This window comes from Triticum urartu, chromosome 3, assembly GCF_003073215.2.
Source record: "Triticum urartu cultivar G1812 chromosome 3, Tu2.1, whole genome shotgun sequence".
NCBI classification, from domain to species: domain Eukaryota; kingdom Viridiplantae; phylum Streptophyta; class Magnoliopsida; order Poales; family Poaceae; genus Triticum; species Triticum urartu.
This window is the reverse complement of record NC_053024.1, coordinates 131,544,844-131,555,109: the sequence shown is the minus strand read 5'-3', so window position 1 is coordinate 131,555,109 and position 10,266 is coordinate 131,544,844.

Below are 10,266 nucleotides of genomic sequence, written 5' to 3'. Positions count from 1 at the left end.
AACCTATAAGTCTTCAATACACCAAAATCAGTAAGGGGCACTAGATGCACTTACAATCTCCCCCTTTTTGGTGATTGATGAAAATATAGGTTATGTTTTCAACGGGGATAAACAAATTGTCGGCATTCTGGGAACGGGGGCCCCAAGACTTGCCTGCCTGCGGCCCGCAGCGTGGCTCCACCAGCGGTCCTGTATGGCCCATCTTCACCAACAAACATTCAAGACCCTCATGAGGGGCCAAGTCTCGCGAGGCGGACGACGCAAGACCTCCTCAGGGGCGGTCTCACCATGCTGTCTCGCGAGGGGCTGAGAGATCAAGGCAAGGGACACCTCGCAAGGTTCGTGTGATGCAAGCTATGACGACTGGAGCCAGGCGGGCGACAGCGCGCGCAGTGTACTCATTTCCTCTTTGGTGCTAAAGGGGCAAGCGCAGACGAGGAGTTACGAGGCATCAGGAAAAGGTTTACATATTGGTGCAACAAGACCAAGACCAGAAGGACGGCAGGACGGAGGTCACCGTGGAGCCCAAGACGGCGTCACCACCAGAGCCTTTGGCAGGCGAAGACTACTTTTGTCAGGATAGCTTGTACTAGTTGTCTCCCTTCGAATTCGGCCGTTGTGGGATCCCTTCCCGCTCAATATTTGGGAAGAGGACCAGGGCCTCTATAAATAGGACTAGCCACCACCGTAGGGAGGCCGGTATCGGATCCATATCATCCCCAACCACTCAAGTTCACTAAGCACAAGAACACCTCTCCTCGCGAGGTTGTTCTTCTCTTGTAATTGTTCATCCTCGGCCCAAGAGGCAATCCACCACACCACACTGGAGTAGGGTATTACACCTCAACGGTGGCCCGAACCAGTATAAATCTTGGCCTCATGTTCTTTGGGATCGTCGAGCTAGGTCGTGTGATCGTAGAGCGTGCGAGCTAGAGAGGGGAGAGATCTTTGTGCGCCCCAGTGTTCGAACCTCAAGGGTTTTGCCGGAACCCAAAATCTGACATTTGGCGTGCCAGGTAGGGGTGCGCCGAAGCTTTCCTCTTCGTCGATCTACGTTTCACCACTCCACCAAGTTCATGGCCGACGCTCGTCGGGCCCGTGCTGAGCGCCGGGCCGGTCTCGCCACCCGTGTCGCTCGGACAGCCCCTGTCGGCGGACCACCCCGCCGTTCTCTGTCACCCGCCGCTAATGCCGCCATCGGCCTGGTGGCAAACGAGCAGCAAGCCTCTTCACTACACCCCTCTGTGCGGCGAGACGGTCGCACCGCCACACCGTCGCTGACTCCGGCCGTCTCATCGTCTCACGCTCACCACGCCCCACGGACACGCAGGCCGTGCTGCTCATGGCATGCGAGCTCCTACGCTACCAACCGGTTGACGACCTCTACGATGACTGGTTGGACCGCATCGTCAAGCTCGTCAGCGCCGCGGGGGGCTCTCATGCACCATCCCTCTCGTTGCCTCGCCCGCCCCCGGCTGCGGGCGATGTGGCTCACGGAGCGCCCCTGCCCCCTCAGCACCAAGATGGTGCCCTCGCGCCGAGGCGCGCGTCTCATGGAGCGCCTCAGCCTCCCCCGCGTCAAGACAGTGTCCTCGCTCCAAGATGTGCGGCCCAGCGGCGTGATCCGCCGCGCCGTGTGCCCATGCATGAAGAAAGAAGTTGCCAGGAGGTTGCCCGTCCACAAGAAGATGCTCCACCGCTTCCAGCACCACCACGTTAGGATCGCTTGCTGCGGCAGGGCCATGTGCCACTTGCCGTGGCGGCACAGGGACGCCAAGGTCAAGCTCCGCCTCCACAACGGGCCCCGGTGGCCACGGCGGGCTGCCGCGCCTTCACTCCTAAGCTGCGTAGCGTCGTCTGGCCGAGCAAGTTCAAGCCGGATCTGCCTCCTCGCTATGAAGGCACCCCCGACCCTGCGGAGTTCTTGCAGCTCTACGAGCTGAGCATCGAGGCGGCAAACGGCGACGAAAAGGTCATGGCGAACCGGTTTCCCATGGCTCTCAAGGACGGCGCCCGCTCATGGCTCCTAAACCTGCCCCCAGACTCAATTTCCTCCTAGGATGAGATGTGCAACCACTTCATCGCCAACTTCCAGGGCACTCGCGACCGCCCTCGGTCGCGAGTGACCCGCGCCGCATCAAGCAACAACCGAGAGAAACCCTGCAGAAGTACATCCAGCGCTTCAACAACGCGCGTATCAAGATCCCCAAGGTGACGGACGAGGCCATCATCTCAGCGTTTTCTGACGGTGTCCGCGACATCAAGAAGGAGGAGCTCGCCATCCATGAGGAGTTGTGCATGACCTTGGAGCTGTTCAACATAGCAACCAAGTGTGCAAGAGCTGAGGAGGGGCGTCTCTCCCTCCTCAAGCTCCCTACTACGGATCCAGAAAAGAAGAAGGCCACGGTCAAGGATGTGAAGCGCAAAGGAGTGGCCGTACTCGCGGCGGAACCAGACACCAAGCGCGGCCAAGATCTTCCCGTGTCGTCCAAGGGCGGCCATACGTTCTGCGCCTTCCACAATGTGCACACGCACAACACCAACGATTGTCAAGAGCTCAGGGCCATTTGAGATGGACGCTTCGGTCGACGCCCCGAGCGCAACGACCGGGCTACGGCCGAGGAGGTGGACGAGGTGGAGGACGTTGGGACGACCGTGGGCCCCGCCATGAGTGGCACGACCAGCCCTGCGAGGATCGTTGGCAGGACCAGCCTCGTGAGGGCGCCTGGAGGGACCAGCCTCGCGAGGACCGTCCTCAGGGCAACCCTGGTCTCCCTCCGCTGCCGCCGCCAAGAAGGAACGACGACCACCAGCAAGACGAAGGAGCTGGGGGCTTCCAGGAGCAGCGCGCCATCGCCTGCATCTTGGGTGGCGCTCAGGCCCCAGACTCCCAGCGCATCTTCAAGCAGTTCTCTCGCGAAGTGAATGTAGCCCTCCCCAAGCTCGAGGCTACGCGCCTGCTTAGGTGGTCCAAGTACGTCATCAACTTTAGCTCGGCGGACCAGCTCAAATGCGCGGCAACCGCTGGCGTCCTCCCGATGCTCTTTTCACTCGTCATCAGCAATGTCCAAGTCACCAAGACCCTCATCGACAGCAGCGCAGGACTCAGTGTCCTGTCCGTCGAGATGTTCGACAGCCTTCAAGTGCCATACGATCAGCTCCAGCCCACCAAGCCTTTCTCAGGAGTGACAGACAGCTCCACCACCCCGATAGGGCAAGTTCGCCTCTCTGTTACCTTCGGTCAGCGCACTACCACACCGAGCTCGTCGACTTCGATGTCGCCCACATCCGCCTGCCGTACAATGCCATCCTCGGGTACCGAGCACTGGCCAAATTCATGGCAGTCACCCACCATGGCTACAACATCCTCAAGATGCCGGGAAGCGGCGAAATCATCATGGTCCCATGCGAAGCAAGAGACACGGTGTGCTCCCTCGAGCGCGCCTTCCAAGCTGCATCAATCGAAGACCCTTACAGCGCGGGTGCGCAGTACCCTCCTGAAGCCAACCCCAAGAAGAAGAAGCAGATACTCCCCACCGGGCCTCAGGGGATCGGCACCTCCAGCGGCCCACTTCAGGATCTGCGCCAGCGCCTGGGGCACCTCCCTCCATCGCATAGGGAGGCGCGCCCGGCGCCCTCCTTGGGCAGGGCTCGGGGGCTCTCTTCTGGAGGGCCTTGGACCTGGCCAACATCACGAGGGAGGCGCTCAGGCACCACGTGGAGGCGTGCTTCACGGCACCTTTCCCTCAGGAGGACACCGGGCGAGGAGCGCCCGGCGCTCAGGAGTTCATCACCAAGGCATCTCAGGAGCTTCAGGAAGCAAGGGTAATATGCGGCGATCGCCTCCCACCCAGCACTACTCCCCACTCAGGCGAGGGTGGTGAGCTGTGCGTCTGCATCGACATCCCAGGGCTCAACAGGGCCGCATCTTAGGAGCGCTTCTGGCCTTCGCATGCTGGACGGTGTGAGGGTCCACCTCACAGCTATGTTCGCATGCCGTTTGGCCTGCCGAGCATAGCCGCCGCCTTCCAGCGCAACCTGCGGAGCACCCTGGCGGGTCAGGAGGCCAGGCACCACGCGGTCCTCACGGAGATGGAGACGGTCCTCGGGAGGCCACCTGAGCCTCCACAGTCTCCCGAGGCTCAGGGTCTCGGCGGCTCTTGAGAAGCGACTTCTTCGCTACGTGTCTTCAGCTACCCCAACACTCCTTCGGCAACCAAACTAGGTGACATTTTTCCAAGTTCATTCAGCTGGGAGCACCCCCTGGGCCGCATCATCCCCAGGCCGCGTGGGTCCGTCCCTGCAGCATGTATCTGCTTGCATCTTTAGTTGACCCTGCTGGGGGCACCCCTCGGGCTGCATTAACCCCAGGCCACTCGGCTCCGACCTAGTGGCATGTATCGTTCTCGGGTTTACCTAAGCTAGTTTCTTTTCATGCGTAATCTATCTATGTATATCATTTGCTTGATTGTCACCCACCATGGGAGCCGCGCGTCGATTGTCTTTCTTCAGGATCCTTCGCATAAGAAGGCTAGGCACGGCGTCTGTGCTTGGGCCCGTCCCTGCAGCGTCAATAAATCCAACGGTTGAGCTCTATCTGGCAGCCCGGCCCCGTTCACGTCACCTCCTGGGGTCGTTGGTGCTTGGCCTTCTCGTGCGATAGCCTCAGGAAATTCATTCGGCGCAGGTTGTCTAACCACCTCGCAGGAACGCCATAGCCATCAAGAACCGAGACCAGGCGCAACCCGCCTTGAGGTAGGGCCTCGTGAGTCCCGCGCTGGCTCACGAGTGCCCAGACACACCTTGTCTAGCCCTGCCATGCAAGACACGTGTCAGGGTGGGGCTATACACGCCCCAGGGGCTCTCCGCAGTAGGGAGTCCCCTCCCACGTGCTAGTGACGGACCAGCAATCACCATGGCGATTTGCGCCCTTCCTCGCGCTAACCTGTAGGAACTTCCTGAGGACTACAGCGGGTGGTACCGCGGACTACCTCTCTTCTCCCATGCAATTCGCTTACGGGTTAAAAGGGGGGCTCCTGAGCATCGCGACTCAGGAGCTCTTACTGGCTCTCCAGCCCTCACCCCCTGGCCTTGACCACGGCACCGCGACCTGGCATACCAGCGGCGGCTGAGCTCGCTCGAGGGCCGGGACCTGAGGACGTAGAGCACCAGGAAGAGCATGGAGAAGAGGGGGAGGCTCGCACGTGCCTAACCTAGCTACCCAGCAGTGGCCGATGCTCAAGTCTAGTGCAACACGAGAAACCAGCTCCGGAATGCCAAGATAAGACTCGTACCTGGACCGACCCAGCGCTACGGCATAAGATTCTCGCCTTTTCGCTGCCCTGCTGCGGCAACGTCGCCTCCCTTTCCCATCCTCAGGTAGCTTCTTGCACGCTAAAGGGGACCTCTTGAGCATCGCGCCTCAGGAGCTCTTACTGGACGTCGGGCCGCTCACCTCCTGGCCTTGACTACGGCATCGCGACCTGGCATACCAGCGACGACTGCAGCCCGCCTGGGGACCGGGACCTGCCAGCGTAGAGCACCAAGCTGCCGCGGGATTGGAAAGGGGAAACCGAGCCTCAGCAGGACATGCGCTCGCAAATTATCATGAAAAGGATAATATCAGGAAAAGATATTACAGATCCTTTACACACACCCACGGGGTCCGTTCTGATTCCTCGCAGGAAACAAAAGAAAGGAGTTCCTAGGAGCTCTATCTACGCGCGCCGAACAGCGCCAACGCCATCATCAATTGTGGGCCACAAGAGGCCGGCGCCAACCCCATCCAGATCAGCGACGGCGGCGGACAGACGATGCGGCCTTGCTCTGAGCACGGCGAGAGCTCGGGGGCATGTAGTTGTCGTTGCTTGTCTTCGGAGACTCGACGAGCTCGGGAGAGTCGCTGGTGTTGGGGAACGTAGTAATTTCAAAAAAATTCCTACGCACACGCAAGATCATGGTGATGCATAGCAACGAGAGAGGAGAGTATCGTCCATGTACCCTCGTAGACCGTAAGCGGAAGCGTTATGAGAACGCGGTTGATGTAGTCGTACATCTTCACAATCTGACTGATCCAAGTACCGAACGTATGGCACCTTGATTTCTACTACACAACCTTCTTGTAGACATTGTTGGGCCTCCAAGTGCAGAGGTTTGTAGGACAGTAGCAAATTTTCCTCAAGTGGATGACCTAAGGTTTATCAGTCCGTAGGAGGCGTAGGATGAAGATGGTCTCTCTCAAGTAACCCTTCAACCAAATAACAAAGAGTCTCTTGTGTCCCCAACACACCCAATACAATGGTAAATTGTATAGGTGCACTAGTTCGGCGAAGAGATGGTGATACAAGTGGTATATGGATGGTAGATAAAGGTTTTTGTAATTTGAAAAATATAAAAACAGCAAGGTAACTAATGATAAAAGTGAGCACAAACAGTATTGCAATGCTAGGAAACAAGGCCTAGGGTTCATACTTTCACTAGTGCAAGCCCTCTCAACAATAATAACATAATTGGATCACATAACTATCCCTCAACATGCAACAAAGAGTCACTCCAAAGTCACTAATAGCGGAGAACGAACGAAGAGATTATGGTAGGGTATGAAACCACCTCAAAGTTATTCTTTCCAATCAATCCGTTGGGCTATTCCTATAAGTGTCACAAACAGCCCTAGAGTTCGTACTAGAATAACACCTTAAGACACAAATCAACCAAAACCCTAATGTCACCTAGATACTCCAATGTCACCACAAGTATCCGTGGGTATGATTATACAATATGCATCACACAATCTCAGGTTCATCTATTCAACCAACACATAGAACCTCAAAGAGTGCCCCAAAGTTTCCACCGGAGAATCACGACGAAAACGTGTACCAACCCCTATGCATAGGTTCATGGGCAGAACCCGTAAGTTGATCACCAAAACATACATCAAGTGAATCACGTGGTATCCCATTGTCACCACAGATACGCACGGCAAGACATACATCAAGTGTTCTCAAATCTTTAAAGACTCAATCCGATAAGATAGCTTCAAAGGGGAAACTCAATCCATTACAAGAGAGTAGAGGGGGGAGAAAACATCATAAGATCCAACTATAACAGCAAAGCTCGCGATACATCAAGATCGTGCCACCTCAAGAACACGAGAGAGAGAGAGATCAAACACATAGCTACTGGTACATACCCTCAGCCCCGAGGGAGAACTACTCCCTCCTCATCATGGAGAGCACCGGGATGATGAAGATGGCCACCGGAGAGGGATTCCCCCTCCGGCAGGGTGCCGGAACGGGTCTAGATTGGCTTTCGGTGGCTACGGAGGCTTCTGGCGGCGGAACTCCCGATCTATTGTGCTCCCCAATCGTTTTAAGGTATATGGAGATATATAGGCGGAAGAAGTACATCAGGGGAGCCACGAGAGTGGAGGGCACGCCCAGGGGGGTGGGTGCGCCCCCTGCCTCGTGGCTTCCTTGTTGCTTCCCTTACGTGGACTCCAAGTCTCCCGGGTTGCTTTCCTTCCAAAAATAAGTTCCGTGAAGTTTCAGGTCAATTGGATTCCGTTTGATTTTCCTTTTCTGTGATACTCTGAAACAAGGGGAAAACAGAAACCGGCACTGGGCTCTGGGTCAATAGGTTAGTCCCAAAAATCATATAAAATAGCATATAAATTCATATAAAACATCCAAGGTTGATAATATAATAGCATGGAACAATCAAAAATTATAGATACGTTGGAGACATATCAGCATCCCCAAGTTGAATTCCTGCTCGTCCTCGAGTAGGTAAATGATAAAAACAGAATTTTTGATGTGGAATGCTACCGAACATATTTATCCATGTAGTTCTCTTATTGTGGCAAGAATATTCAGATCCATAGGATTCAAGACAAAAGTTTAATATTGACATAAAATAATAATACTTCAAGCATACTAACAAAGCAATTATGTCTTCTCAAAATAACATGGCCAAAGAAACCTATCCCTACAAAATCATATAGTCTGGCTATGCTCCATCTTCACCACACAAAGTATTTATATCATGCACAACCCCGATGACAAGCCATGCAATTGTTTCATACTTTTGGTGTTCTCAAACTTTTTCAATCTTCACGCAATACATGAGCGTGAGCCATGGATATAGCACTATAGGTGGAATAGAATGGTGGTTGTGGAGAAGACAAAAAGGAGAAGATAGTCTCACATCAACTAGGCGTATCAATGGGCTATGGAGATGCCCATCAATAGATATCAATGTGAGTGAGTAGGGATTGCCATGCAATGGATGCACTAGGGCTATAAATGTATGAAAGCTCAACAAAATAAACTAGTGGGTGTGCATCCAACTTGCTTGCTCATGAAGACCTAGGGCATTTTGAGGAAGCCCATCATTGGAATATACAAGCCAAGTTCTATAATGAAGGATTCCCACTAGTATATGAAAGTGACAACATAGAAGACTCTCTATTATGAAGATCATGGTGCTACTTTGAAGCACAACTGTGGTAAAAGGATAGTATTCTCTATTTTTCTCTTATTTTTTATTTTTTTATTTTATTTTTTTATTTGGGCCTTTTCTCTTTTTTATGGCGTCTTTTTTTCTTTTTTTATTTTTTATCCGGAGTCTCATCCCGACTTATGGGGGAATCATAGTCTCCATCATCCTTTCCTCACTCAGACAATGCTCTAATAATGATGATCATCACACTTTTATTGACTTACAACTCAAGAATTACAACTCGATACCTAGAACAAAATATGACTCTATATGAATGCCTCCGGCGGTGTACCGGGATGTGCAATGACTCAAGAGTGACATGTATGGAAGAATTATGAAGTTGGGTTGCCTCCCAACAAGCGCTATCGTTTAACACCCCTAGCTAGGCATGATGATTTCAATGATGCTCACATAAAGGATAAGAATTGAAACATAAAGAGAGAATCATGAATAATATGACTAGCACATTTAAGTCTAACCCACTTCCTATGCATAGGGATTTTGTGAGCAAACAACTTGTGGGAACAAGAATCAACTTGCATAGGAAGGTAAAACAAGCATAACTTCAAAATTTTAAGCACATAGAGAGGAAACTTGATATTATTGCAATTCCTACAAGCATAAGTTCCTCCCTCATAATAATTTTCAGTAGCATCATGAATGAATTCAACAATATAACCAGCACCTAAAGCATTCTTTTCATGATCTACAAGCATAGAAAATTTACTACTCTCCACATAAGCAATTTTCTTCTCATGAATAATAGTGGGAGCAAACTCAACAAAATAACTATCATGTGATTGAAAATTAAGATCAAGATGACAAGTTTCATGGTTATCATTATTCTTTAAAGCATATGTGTCATCATAATAATCATCATAGATAGGAGGCATGCTTTCATCATAGTAAATTTTCTCATCAAAGCTTGGGGGACAAAAAATATCATCTTCATCAAACATAGCTTCCACAAGCTTGTGGCTTTGCATATCATTAGCACCATAGGTATTCAAGGAATTCATACTAACAACATTGCAATCATGCTCATCATTCAAATATTTAGTGCCAAATATTCTAATGCATTCTTCTTCTAGCACTTGAGCACAATTATCGGAATCCTTATTCTCATGAAAGACATTAAAAAGATGAAGCATATGAGGCATCCTTAATTCCTTTTTTTTGCAGTTTCCTTTTATAAACTAAACTAGTGATAAAACAAGAAACAAAAAGATTCAATTGCAAGATCTAAAGATATACCTTCAAGCGCTAACCTCCCCGGCAACGGTGCTAGAAAAGAGCTTGATGTCTACTACACAACCTTCTTCTTGTAGACATTGTTGGGCCTCCAAGTGCAGAGGTTTGTAGGACTGTAGCAAATTTCCCTCAAGTCGATGACCTAAGGTTTATCAATCCGTAGGAGGCGTAGGATGAAGATGGTCTCTCTCAAGCAACCCTGCAACCAAATAACAAAGAGTCTCTTTGTCGGAGTAATGGGCCACGGGTAGGCTAACCCAGGCCCAGAACCTTTCAAGACATTGAGGCAGACTGCACCCCTCGAGACCCCAGGACGAAGAGCCACCTTCTGAGAGTCGGCGGCGAGGCGGTCGGCTGCCCACTCGCGGCCGAGTCCTAGGACGACTTCAAGATGAGCCGACTCCTGGCTGGTGACTTCCAAAGAAGCCGGCCTTGGGGAGTTGGCCCGCGACGCCAACAACCCCCATGCCCCCATAAAGAGGGACAGGACGGGGAGTGGCCACAGTAAGGTCCACTCCC